General features: G+C 57.2%; 1 protein-coding gene across 4 annotated transcripts in view; it reads left to right on the forward strand.

Moving 5' to 3' along the window:
- KCNAB2 (potassium voltage-gated channel subfamily A regulatory beta subunit 2) overlaps positions 1 to 13,046 on the forward strand; it is an 80,930-nt gene that overhangs the window by 20,387 nt on the left and 47,497 nt on the right. The window contains exon 1 of one of the 4 annotated variants that reach the window (XM_079148006.1): positions 3,363 to 3,679. The exons of 1 other annotated variant lie outside the window; for it this stretch is intronic. The gene's annotated coding sequence lies outside the window, so the exon portion shown is untranslated. Of the gene's footprint in view, positions 1 to 3,362; positions 3,680 to 13,046 lie in introns of those variants that run through there. 2 more of the 4 variants (XM_079148004.1, XM_079148007.1) reach the window with 2 other exon arrangements.

A 13,046-nucleotide genomic window follows, 5' to 3' on the forward strand; every position in this document is an offset into this window, starting at 1 on the left:
GCAAGGTTTCCTAAGGCTTGGGTGTGACGGCTACATCCATGAAGTGTGGTCTGAGGCATCGGCCACTGAGACCGGGTCAGCTTAAGGAGAAGCTGAGATGGGACAATGAGAAGGAGACCCTTAAGAATAGCGTCTGACTGTGGGGCAGCAGGAACAGGCCAGGTGTCCTCAGACACGCGAAGGCCTGCCGTACCGCAGAGGCACCTGATTGTTACTCGTCCCCACTCAGCAGAAGCGGGAGGCCCATCTCACATCAACACCCAAGGACCTTGTCAACATCCCAGTTGTCCCCAGTGGGACAGTCTGCTTACCGTCTGCGAGGCTGGAGGCATCGAGACCCGCCAGCTTGGGGACCTTGCCGAGGAACGCGCATTCTCTGGAGCCCTGTGCCCGGGCCCCTGCCTCACATGCTCGAGTCGGTCCTGGGGAACCAAGTTCTCTTAGAACTGTTGGGGGACGTGGCCCCTCCGTAGTGCTGGCCCAGAGGAATGTGAGTTACACCAAAGTGGATTTATTCAGGACCTGCTCCTTACGTAGAAATACCTGGAAGCCAGAACTGCTGGGCAGTCCCCACTTAGCAGGAGATTTCTGATGATCCCAAGATCAGCCTGGCACATGATCTTATTCTGTGGTTGACTTGATGGGGCAGGACACTGCAGCACCCAAGGTTGATCCATGAGGTGGCATGTGTGTGGTCCCAATCCAGCAGAGATGCCCGCCCCCCTGCTGGAAGTGGAAGCAGAAGTTGGTGCACAGCCTTGTCCATAAGAGGAACTTGCCAGGAGAGACTGTCTCCGTGCACCAGGAACATAGAACTTTCCAGAATCCCCATCCACCCTGTGTCCCAGGTCACCCCAGCTGGGAAATAATCTGGAAAATAGGTCATAGGGGTCAGCTGGGCCTGCCAGCAAACGTATCTGCCAGGTTTGTTATCTCGCTTAAATATATGTCTCCGTGAGTATAGAGGGAGAGCTGCCTGTTGACTAAATGACGTATTTCCTCTTATTTTCCAATTGTTTTTACTGTGGTAAAAGGCACATCATAAAAGATGTATCATAAACATAACACTTCAGCTGTTTTAAGGGACCACCGAGTGGCGTGAAATTCACAGGTGACGTGCACACATCTCCACCTCCCATCTCCATATCCCCACCTCCCATCTCCATACCTCTTTTCATCTTGTAAACCTGAAACTCGGTCCCACGTAAGAGCACCTCCCCGCTTCCCCACCCCACCTCTGGCCACCTGTTCCACTGGTGTCTCTAAGGACCTCTTATCTGCAGCATCATTCAGTGTTTGTCTCTGGAGTGGCTTCCTCAGCTCGTGTCCTCAAGGCCCCCCACCTGGTGGCCTGTGTCACAGTCCCCCGCCTCTTTGAAGGGTGAGTGACATTCCTTTGGATGGCCATACCGCAGCAGCTTACTGCAGCAGTGATTGTACGTCGCTGAGGGACACTCAGGCTGTCTTGTTGGGCTCTTCTGGATGACATTTCCAGGAGCCGGGTATACAGCAGCGTCAGGTTAGAGCGCAGAGGTGGAATTGCTGGGTCACGGGGTGGTTCTGCGCTCACGTTCCTGAGGAACTCTGAGGAACTCTTTGCCACGGCGGCTGCGCCATCTTTCATTCCAACCGCCAGCGCACAGGGATTCTGGCCTTCCCACACCTCGCCGACACTTTCTGTTTTCTGAGTTTTTTGGAGAGTCGCCCTCCTGGTGGGAGTGAGACTGTGTCTCATCGTGGTTGGATTTCGCAGTTCCCTAGTGACCTGTGACGTTGAGCATCTTCTCGTGCATGTGCTTACAGATTAGCAAACTGGCTTTGGGAGAAAGTTCTAGTCCTTTGCCCATTTTCTAATCAAGTTCTTCGATTTCTCGTGTTGAGCTTCAGGACTTCTCCACGTAGTCTGGATGTTAACCCCTTCTCCGACATAGGATCTCTAAGTGTCTTCTCCTTTCTTACTATTTTGTTTATTTGTTTTTGTTTTGTTTTCCAGTACCAGGCATGGAATCCACGGGCACTTAGCCACTGAGCCACATCCCCAGCTCTTTTTATTTATTTATTTTATTTATGCATTTATTTATATATTTACTTATTTTTGGTGCCAGGGATTTAACCCAGGGGCATTTTACCACTAAGCTACATCCCCAGTTCTTTTTATTTTTTATTTTGAGACAGGGTCTCACTAAGTTCCTCAGAGCCTGGCTGAGTTGCTAAGGCTGACCTTGAACTTGCAATCCTCCTGCTTTAGCCTCCCAAACTGCTGGGATTATATGCATGGGCCACCATGCCCGGCACCTTTCTTACTGTTGACAGTGTCTTTTAAATTAGGTATTTCTGACTTTGCCACCCAGCACTGAACAGTCACCTGCCTTCCTGGTTCAAACTAACTTTAACTAAAAAGAGTTGGCAAGTGTCTGAAGAATAACAATTCACCTTTAAGGGCCAGGAATGCAGCTGAGGTACGGGGCTATTCCGTGTGTCTGAAACCGCAGAGCAGCTGCTGAGCCTAAGGCGTCCACTCTGCAAAGCTGGACTTTGTTCTTCTGCCCCTGAGACTCCACAGTTGCAGCCGTGGTCTGTGATAACCATGGATCAAGACTGTTTTCACAGACATGTTCTGTGCTGGGACGAGAGTATAACAGTGGCCCCACTCCTACCAATCTGGGGTCACCTGTCCAGGGTCAGAGGTTCAGGGGCCTCCGGGGCAGTGATGCTTGATGTTTGTGGGTACAGAGCCCCAGTCTGGAGCAGGGGAGCCTTAGCTCTGGCGCCTGCCTTGCCACTGATGGGTGGAGTGGCCTGGGAGGCCATCTAGTATTTGTGGACCCTGATGTTCTGTGAAGTGCATGTCACGGTGAGGCTGGACTCAACCTGGGCCCTCCTCCTCCACTCTCCCTCTGGTGTCTCCCTCTCTCTCCGATTTCCTCCTTTTTCCTTCTCTTCCTCTTGCTCTCCCAACACCTCTGCTTTCTACTGAATGCCCACTAGGGGGTGAGAAACGCCCCCAACCTGTTCTCCTGGACCACCCGCCCTCCACATAGTCCTCTGCAGCTGCTGCTCCTGATGTGGGCAGGGGATGGGAGAGGAGAGGCGGCCCTGCCCAGCGTCTTAGGCATTCATAGGTCAGAGCAGAGCTTCGGGGTCAGCCAGGCCTGGGTTCAAATCCCAGCCACCCACCTGAGTCCCTGGACTCTCAGTGTGCTCACCTGTGGCTTAGATGGTAGCAGCGCCCCTTCCCAGGGCTGCTGGTAGCTGCTTGCTGCCCCTTCCTCCCTGCCCTGGGAAAGGGGCTCCCAGACTGACAGGGCAGGTCTGCCATCATGGGCAGGAGGTGGGGACAGGACAGAGCACTCCCCTCTCCCGCCCGGCTGTGCTCCCTGCCCCTTCCTTCTCCTACCCCAGCGCGGCTACACTGCCAGGAAGGTTGGTGGTGTCTGGGGCCCTCCCGTCTGAGTCAGGATGCTGGAACCAGAGGCCACACCCCGGCACACCATGGGCCCTGGTTTACCAGGCTCCTTCACTGTGCAGAGTCAGTGCTGTGGGGCCCTGGCATGGGCCGCACCAACTTCCTGTTGGGCCTGTGGTCCCAGGCAGTTTGCTGTACAGCAGAGGAGTGACTTCGCCTTCCGCCACAGACACATGGAACATGGTCTCGACTGGCATTCCGGTTCAGGAGCAGGTACCCAGGGTGCTTCGGGGACTGTGCTCTCAGGATAGGCTTGTGTTCTCCCTAGCCAGGCTGGGGTGCCCCCACATGTCCATGCCAATGCCCGCACCCCCACAGGATGGGGCACAGCCTGGAGGAAAGCTGCCCCTGCAGACACCCTGTCCGACCCAGGCCCTCTGTGGCCCTCTGTGGCTTCCTGCCCGACCTACCAGGACCCACGGCGGACACACGCGCGCACACCCCAGCAGCTGCTCAGGAGGGCAGGCACGGCGGCGCTGCACTGCAGAGGTGTCTGACCGTGACACGGTTCTCCGTGCTGCTGCTTTCACCCCTGGGCCACCCCGGCCCTCCATGGGCGAGAACTGCCGAGCAGTCCCCAGTGGCTCGTGGAGAAGCCTGCCCATCTGTTCCGTCCCAGGAAGCCCTGGCCAGGGAAGAGCAAGGGCCTCCCCTGACCACAGACGAGATGGGGCGCTTGTCCCCGTCTCCCCTCTGCCTTTGGGGTGAGCATGGGGTGGGTAGAGGGTGGAGGACCCCTCGAGGGCCTGCTCCACTGCAGTTCCACCCTGAAGACGCCTGCGGCCCCAGTGCCAGTGGTTCTGCCCATAGCTGCCCGCAGAAGAGAGGCAGGAGGGCAGGAATCTCCGGTGAACATGGCTTCCTCCTCCCCGCCTGCTCGCTCCTCCACTTCCCCCAGCAGGATATGGGTGTGGGGTGTGGGTCTGGGTCTGGGGGAGAAGCAGGGAGCAGGCTGCTCACCCGCCATCCACGGGGGGAGGCACGGTACCACCTGTGTGTACTGAGCGGTGACTGAAGGGGGCTGTGAGCCCTAAGAGTGTGCTTTTAGGGGTCCGGAGCAGGCAGAGTGTCTGCTGCTTCCCAGCTCAGATGGGGCCTGTGCGCGAGAATGCTGCAGCTCATCCCTAATTGCTGCAGCACACACGGCCACACAGAGCTAGGGTCCCCCTGCCAGGTGCCAGGTGACGCCTGCATGGCACCACACACTGCCACCTGTGGTGGCGAGGAGGCAGGATGGAGCCGGGAGCTATGGCTGGGAGGCAAGGCCTTCCTCCCACGGCCAGCCCTGCACCTTGACGCACGGGGACCAGACCCTCAGGCGACATCCTGGACGTGCTCTGGGTTCTGAGAAAAGTACTGGCAGGGCAGATGTGGGGCAGCAGCGGGCAGCCGAGGCGGTCCGGCCCTTCCTCCAGGACAGGAGTGCTGAGCTGGCTGGGGTCCAGGCCTCCGCGCCCTCTCAGGGAGGAAGTAGGGACCCCGAGCCCGGGGACCTTTGTCCCTGACCCAGCTAATGAGCCGGTGCCGAGCAACAGGGCTCACAGTCCCGCCAGGAGGCGCAGCTGCGGGCTCGAAGGCCTGGGAGGCCGCGAGGGCCTGGGGGCCTTTGCTGTCCAACGAGAGGCATTTCAACTGACGTTGTGTCGGGAACGTTGGCGCCAATCACTGTGGCATCGATTGGACGTGAATGGGGCTGTCCCAGCAGCAGGCTGGACCTGGCGAGCCCAGGGCCTGTGCGGGCTTGCTTGGTGGGTTGTCACCAGGAAACCAGCATTCGGATGTTTTCGAGAAGGTCAGGTTGAGGTTTAGTTTATGACCGTTCTGAACGGTTTTGGCGAGGCATCGATGAGATGTGTTATCAGATGCCCCATCCAGTGGTCCCAACGTTGAGCTCTGTGGTTGGGTCCGGATGCTTCTTCTGTTGCCTGAATCACGTGACACCCATGTGTTCAGAGTCAGATTAGCAGGCCCCTGGCTTGGGCTCCAGGAGTTTTGAGGCTTTTCTGTGACGAAAACAAGGGGTCTGGATGTGACCTTGGCCCCTGGTCACAGCTCCACCACTCGCCGCCCCCCCTCCAGGCTGCGTCTGGGCAAGGTCTGGGTGCAGGTGGGCACTGGCTACAGGCCTCCTTACGGCATTGGGCTCTCTGCTCATTGCCCATGGGCAGAACTGACCCCAGCACACCCACTCCAGCAAGAGCCCGTGCTCCAGCTCAGGAGAGAGGAGTGGGCTCCAGTCAGAGGGGCCCTGACCTCTCCAGAGAGGAAGGGTGTGTCACACAAGCGCCCTTCCGTGACTTGTGGTTTGCCGCGGTTACACCTCTTCCTGTCCCTCCCTGAGGCCCGCTGTCAGCACCGTGGTTCCTCCAGGCTCTGGCCATGGGACTGCACAGCAGACGCTTCGGGAGGCTGGCAGGGCGGTTTCCCAGCCCCTGAGAGGCACCGTGTTCACCGAGGACCTCAGCTCAACTCCGGAGCTGGAGTCCTAGCCAGGCCCTGAGGCTTTCCGGAAGCCAGCCAGTGGCCTGCCCTGAAGTTATGCGCCTTCTCCTCTTGGTCCTTGAGTCCACATTCAGAGTGTCACCTCGCACTGGGGCTGCTCTGGGCTCCAGGACGCACATCAGCAGAGACAAGGTTCCCTGCCTGTCAGAGCAGACAGGCCCTCCGGGCTCACAGGGGATGTGAAGACAGAGGTCAGTGTGGGGAATGGTCCATCACTGTGCTGCCCTGGCCGACATCCAAGATGGCCTCCTGGTATCCACTCCCTCCCAGGGCCGCCTCCCTCTTGGTCCTAGGGCTGGTCTTTTTCCAGCTATGGGGCTTCCACATGGCAACAATAGTGCATACGGTCATTGCTCTGAAGTCCTCAGAGGCCGAGGGATTGGTCTTGAGACTCTGAGCTTCCGGATGATTCAGAACTGGGAGGCAGCTACAGAGCCCAAGACCAGAGGCCCACATGACCACAAGCAGGGTGGTCATTCCTGTGTGTGGCTGCTCACGTTTACAAGATGAGCCTTTCTCTGGGAAAGCAGAAGGGAGGGCAGGCCTTCTGACAGGAAGTAGAGGGCAGCCAGAAGGGCGGGTGTCAGAGCAAACACGAGAACCCGAGAAGAAAGGCCTTCGGAGAGCAGAACAGCGCCTGCGAGGCACCTGTGCCTCAGGAAAGGCGCACGTATCTAGGAAGGAGCTGTGGTCGAGACTCCGGAGGCACACCCAGGCCTGGCCAGAGCCAGACCGTCCCAGCTCCTGGGTCCCGCTGTGCACTCTCCCGACCCATTGGCACACTGAGCCCTTTTCCTGTGTGAAGAACCTGCACTGGGGAGGTTGAGAGAGTCAAGCTTCAACGGGCGACTGAGTTGGGACTCAAGCCCAGAGCCAGCACCAAAGCCCAGATCTGACCCACTGGCCACCCTGCCTCCTTCCCCACCACCTGGAGTGGTCCTCCTGGGTCACCCAAAGAGAATGGAACCCTGGAAGAGGACAGAAATGTGTGATAGCTCAGGCAGGATTTTGATTTAGAAAGTTTCCCTCTCCAGCGCTCAGAGGCCTGACCCTGAATCAAGATCCCATGCCAAGGGGCTGCAGTTGTAGCTCAGTGGTAGAGCACTTGCCTAGTGCATTGAGGCCCTGGATTTGCTCCCCAGCACCACATAAAGATAAATAAATAAAGGCATTGTGTCCATCGACAACTAAAAAAATATTTAAAAAATCAAAGAGCCCATGCCAAAGCAGGGTCCAGCCAGCCTCCATTCTCTCGTCCTCCAGAGCTTATCACAATGAGGCAATCTGTGGCCTCCGCCAGCACCCGAAGCAGGTTCCCTGCTTTCCCATGGCCAATGTCATGCTAGCCAGGATGACCCTGCGGGGGTCGCTCAGCAGCACTGGCTCCCTGGAGAATCAGGGGAAGCTCTCTGACTTATTCCGTGAGTGACCCCTTCACAGGGGGCACTCGTCCACCACACCTTTGGGTACCGGGGCACTGGCTCCATGTCACAAGGGACCCAGTCCAGGCCAAGTGGCAGGTGTCCTGCAGCATGTGTGTCCCACGATAATGTCAGGGATGAGAAACAAGTCTCCAACAAAGGCAAGCTGGTGAACTGTCCTCCTGCTCTCCTGTTGCCCAAGTGAGTCACAGGGCCATACCAGGGCAGGGATGGGGGTGTACTCCACCAACTGAGTGTGTGTCACACAGCAAAGAACGTGGACCCCAGGAAAAGGGAGGGATTGGGGTCAGTAATTCAACCTATACCTTCCTCCCATACGGCACCACCAGCCAGGACATCAGAGTACCCAGAACAGCTTAGTCACCAACCAGGCCAAATCAGAAAGTAATCTGGTGCCATCCTGAATCTCTGCCTTGATTCCTGGACTCAGGCCTGACCTTCCCCGTGGTTTCCTGGCTCACTCTGCCCACCCTTGCACTCTCCCTCCTGGGCACCCTGAATTCTTCCCATCTCAGGCATCGTTCCTGTCACCTCCCCCAGGCTGCAGACCCCATCCCAACGCCCAGGTTAAGGGATGGAGAGGGAGCCCCTCACAGCCCCTGCCCTAACACCTGGGGCATTTGCCTCCAGAATAATGCAGTCATTTTTCCACTAGAGAAATTGGGGTCCTGTAGGACAGACCCCCTATTCTGCAGATGAGGAAACTGAGGCTCAGAGAGAATACGAATGCCCACATATCCTGGTCTTCTGTGACCCTTGGTCTTTTGTGCTGTCCAGTCTGCTGCCTTCCCTCCTTGTGCATGTAAGTTTCTCATCCTTGCTTAAATCACGTGGCAGGCCCAACTTCCTCTGAAGACTGCTAACCCCGAGTCTCACAGCCAATCCCAGGCCTGCCCCCCGGGGTCCAGGACCCAGAGCAACACATCTGGGGAGGGATCCGGGGCCTTCAGTCAAGCCCGCATGGAGTCTGAACAGCGAGATGAGAGACTGAGGCCTCTAGGAATCCGTCTTGGTCTTTTCTTTCCATTTGAACTAGACCTTCTGTCCTCCTGCCAACTCGACACTCAGGGCCGAAACCGACAACACATTTGGCCTTTCGAGAAAAGCAGCAGTTGAGAAAAGAGAACCCAGACATCCACACACCCTCAGAGCACCCTCCCTGACTCCTGGTCAATTCCTGGTTAATGGAGGCAGGAATCACGTCCTGGGAATGCCCCCTGATGAGTGACCCGACCTGGCCTCACCCCCGGGGGCAAACTCATCACATGCCTGCTGCTTGGATGCGTAAGAGGAACCACACTAAAGAGTTGCTAAATCTACTCATTGGGGAACAAAGAGACCAATCAAAAGCAGAGGGGCAGTCAGCAAGACAAGTGGGCAGAACCTTCCAAAAACTCTCAGTGTCCCGAAAAGTATAAATGAAAAGGTTGTCACGTGGGAAGGGCGCTGCTTACAGGTTAGGAGAGGCTAGAAGGGAGCAGGGCCATGGGGAGTCCTGGTGGGACCCGGACTTTTTAAGTCAGAGAGAAGATGGAATCACTGGGGAAATGGAACAGAAGTCATACGTCGGGCAATAGTGAGTTACTTATCCTAAGTATGACCGTGATGTTGTGGTTGTGTAAGACAAAGTTCTCAGAAGTGTGCCAGACTCACAGATGAAGCTCTGGGTACGGCAGTTTATCAAATGGTTGAGAAAGTGTGTGTGTGTGTGTGTGTGTGTGCGCGTGTGTGTGTGTGTGTGTGCGTGCGCGCGCACGCGGAGGGTGGCAAAGCAGAGGGAGGAGAGAGTGCGTGCACGTAGGCAAAATGTAAACCCTTGGTGTTTAGGGCAAAGAGTGCATGGGTGTTATTACTATTCTGATTGTTTTCAACTTTTCTGAAGTTTGGAAGTTCTTGAAATAAGGTGGAGAGAAGGAAGAAAATGCCTTAGGAGGAGCCCCACCTTCTTCCCTCTCCTGTTGTCACTCTAGTTGACCATGCACAGGGTAGGAGCAGGGGTTCATTCAATATCTTTCCTCCTGGGCTCAAAGCATTTTCACATCCCACTTCTCTTTGATTCTGTGCAAAAAGTTTGAGCAAACCTTTGTAAAACTCCAAGCTTTGGTTCCTCCAAATATAAATCGGGGAGAGCTGCTCAAGGTCACACAGAGACCAAGTAGAAGCATTGGAGATGGGCAGAACCTAGACTTCAGCCCCCAGCCTGGATCTGGAACCCAGCTCCCCTTCTGTCACTCCTGGCCTGGTGGATTGTTAGACAGTTTCCAAAGCCTGTCCTCCTGAGCCCTAGGGGTCGAGGGGACCCAGGGACACCCAGCTTAGCTCTGCCTGCCTCCCTCTGTGGTGGTGTGGGAGCCACTGTGCCAAGCTGGTATTCGCAGCGTCCCTGCCAGGAAGTTGGCTTTGTGGGATTGGCTGCGTGGTGGGTGCAGTCGTTCCTGATTGGATGGTGGCAGGTGCAGAGCCCGGAGGTGGGCTCTGGGCAGACTGGCTGGCTGTGCATCCTGCATCCTGGATGCAAAGCAGAGGCGTGGGAATCTGATCAGCCACTCCCTTCCTGTGAGGTGGCCAAGCGGGTGGGCTGTGCTATGCCCCACCCTCAAATGGACAGGACAGGCCGTTCCTTATGAAGTAGTCTTCAGAGTGACCCCACAGGGAAGCACCCCCCTGTGACTGTGGACTGAGGAGCTGGCCACTGGCTCAGAGGGAGCCTCTGACCTGCAGCTGCGCTGCGTGCCCCCGCTGGACAGAGCTGGCACTGCGCCCTCCCAAGGAGGCTGCCCTGATCCTCCACACCGAGCATGGGCGTGGCGTGCCCCCTGCAGGAACGCAGACCTCCCCGCCCGGAGATCCCCTTCTGCACACTCTCATGGCCTTCAGCAGGCCGAGTCACGGTCGGTCGTTGACTCACTCATTCAGCAAACTCCTCTTGAGTGTCGCCCATGGAAGCACCACAGACCAAAGCCCCTGCTTTGCCCCAGCCGGCACCTGGATGGGCGAGGGATGGTAAACCGGGCGAGTGAGTGAACTGTGAGCACACAGCAGGGACAAGCTTGAGGGAGAAAAATAACACAGGAAGACGGGGCTGGTGATGTAAGACAAGGTGTCCATGGGGACCTCTGTGAAAGGGTGACCTTGGTATACAGAGGCAAAGATCTGTGGTGGATCTCAGGGGTCAGAGGCTGAGCCAGGCGAGAGGAAGAGGAGTCGGGGATCCCTGAGGAGGAACATCTGCCAGGCTGGAGGATCCCCAGGGAGCGTGGCTGGCAGAGGGAGTGAGGCCACAGCTCAGGTGGAGCCAGAGAGGCCGGGGCAGACGGGGCTGCCCCAGAGGCCAGGGCTGAGATTTGGGTTTTCTCTGGATAGAATGAAAGCCACTGGAAGTTGTGTGCAAGGTGACCCTCTGATCTGAAAGGGTCAGCCTTGCTCCTGAGGCAAGCAGGAGACCAGGCAGGAAGCCATGGCGAGGCCTGAGCTGGGGAGGAGGGACGTGCGGGGTGAAGCCTGGGGATTCCAGTCCAAGGGTGGATGAAGCAGGTATGTGAGGACAAGAAGGAAATCCAGTGACTCCAGGACCTTGACTGAGCTCCCAGGAGGAGTGTGCTCTTGACTCAGTCGGTCCTCTGGTCGCAGGAAGAACAGGGCAGCAGGGGGAGCCATCAGGAGCTGAATCTGAGGGTCTCAGTCCGCATCTGCACGGAGGGAAGATGCTTCGGCAGCTGAACAAACAACCTGGGTGCAGCGGGGGATGGGGCGGAGGTAGAAACACGGGGTCCGCCAGAACCCAGGCAGCCACCAAAGTCAGAGGTCAGAGAGATGAGCAAGAAGCAGCCTGGGGGCAGACGGAGCGGCCTGAGAGCAGGAGAAGCCTGGAGGCCCAGGAGGGAGAGCCCAGGACTGCTGGAGTCTGCCAGAGCCAGAAGGAGGAGAGGAGCCGCGGACGAGTGAAGATACGTTTCTGAGGAAATTCCCTGTGAAGAGGGCATTCTCTCCAAGAGTGGAGAAGGAAGTGGATCCTGGAAACTGCTTCTCAGATGGGAGGAGTTCATCCCATGCAGATGGCTGCCTCCCTGAGTGGGCTGACGGGCGGCAGGGAGGCCCTTTTGCCATCCACGGCAGGGGCAGGACGCTCTGGGTGCTGAGGCTGCACGTGGATCTGGGAAGCACAGCCTCTCTCGATTCTGTTCCTTTAATGAAATAAGGAGCACCCAGGTCAGAGCTGAGGGCGAGGAGACTTTGGGGAGATCAGGACAGGTGGAGCGAGTGGGGGTCCCTTGAGTGGGGAAGACAGCTGCCCAGCACAGGCATCCCCACACTGGGACACCCTACCCTCTAAAGGGCTGGAGGGTGAGTGTCGCATGCTTTGCTGGCTACATCTCTGCTACACCTACTCAGCCCTGCACAAGGCAGCATGCTCCCTCACCAACTGGGCACAGAGATGTTCCAGTAAGACTTCACTTTCAAAAATGGGCAGCAGGCTGGATTTGACCCTCTGGCGCCTGGTATAGGACCTAGCCTCCAGGCCAGGGGCTCTCAAAGCATAGTCCCTGGGTAGTAGTATCTGTGCTGCCTGGAAACTCAGTAGAAATTGCAAATTCTTGGTCCACCTACATCTGTGGAATCAGTACGGGTTCAAACGCAGCTGGGTTTGTGATTCTAGAATGCTGAAAGTTAACCACCCTCGAGTGGCACCACTGGGCAGCTGGACCCAAGGAAACCAAGGAGGATGGAGTGTGAGGCAGGACATGCACTTTGTTAAGGGTGCAGGTCTCCAGGTATTCATCCTGCTTCATGTGCTCCCTTGTGACAATCCTCCATGTGGTCCTTGGGGACAGTCTGTGGCTGGCCCTTTGCAGCGCCCTCGGCTCTGTGGCCATGGTTTCCTGGCCATGACCCTACCCCACCAGGTGTGCTCCAGGGCCTGGCAGCCCCAGCACCTGCCCCCAACAGGCTCGGGCAGCATTCTGTCAAGCTCAGCGTCCCTGGGGGTTTAGCGGCAGCTTTGTAACGACTGCGGCGAGATGATGTGATTTCCTGCCTGAGTCATCTAAGGGAGTGAAATGTGTGAGAGCCGGTCAGCTCAAAGGAGAGCTGCCCTCGAGGCCCTGCAGCCCCATCCACGGGGACTCGACTGCCCCAAGGCCAGGTGAGCAGCCACTCTCCAAGGAGGGCATCGGCGCTGATGAAACTCTAGCCAGCTTGGGCCCAGGGAGCAGCACCGCGCAGCAACTTTGGGCTCTGCATCACGTCCTGCTCCTGGCTGGTGAGCAGCTTCTTGCATAGACCTGGGCAGATGGGAATCCAGCTAGATCCTCTGAGTGCTGGTGGCCCTGAAGGACCCTCAGACCAAAAGGGAGAGGCAACAGGAGGCCTCTGGCGTCCCCTGGCCAGGGTTGTTCGAGAAGAGCACGTGGAGGGCCAGGGAGAGGTTTGCCCAGGTTACACGTGGCAGCTGGGGAGCGGGTACCAGCCAAGCATCTACTGCACTGACCGAAAAGATGGAAGTGCATTTTTATTTCATTTCATCGTTGCATTCCAAATGAGGTTCCTTAAGAAACATCGCAGGAAACCATCACCAGCCTGTCACCTTTCCTGCAGTAGCTTCAGTGGTGCGTCCTCCTTGCTTCTTCTGCCGCGTG

The sequence above is a fragment of the Sciurus vulgaris genome (assembly GCF_902686455.1).
Source record: "Sciurus vulgaris genome assembly, chromosome: 1".
NCBI lineage: Eukaryota > Metazoa > Chordata > Mammalia > Rodentia > Sciuridae > Sciurus > Sciurus vulgaris.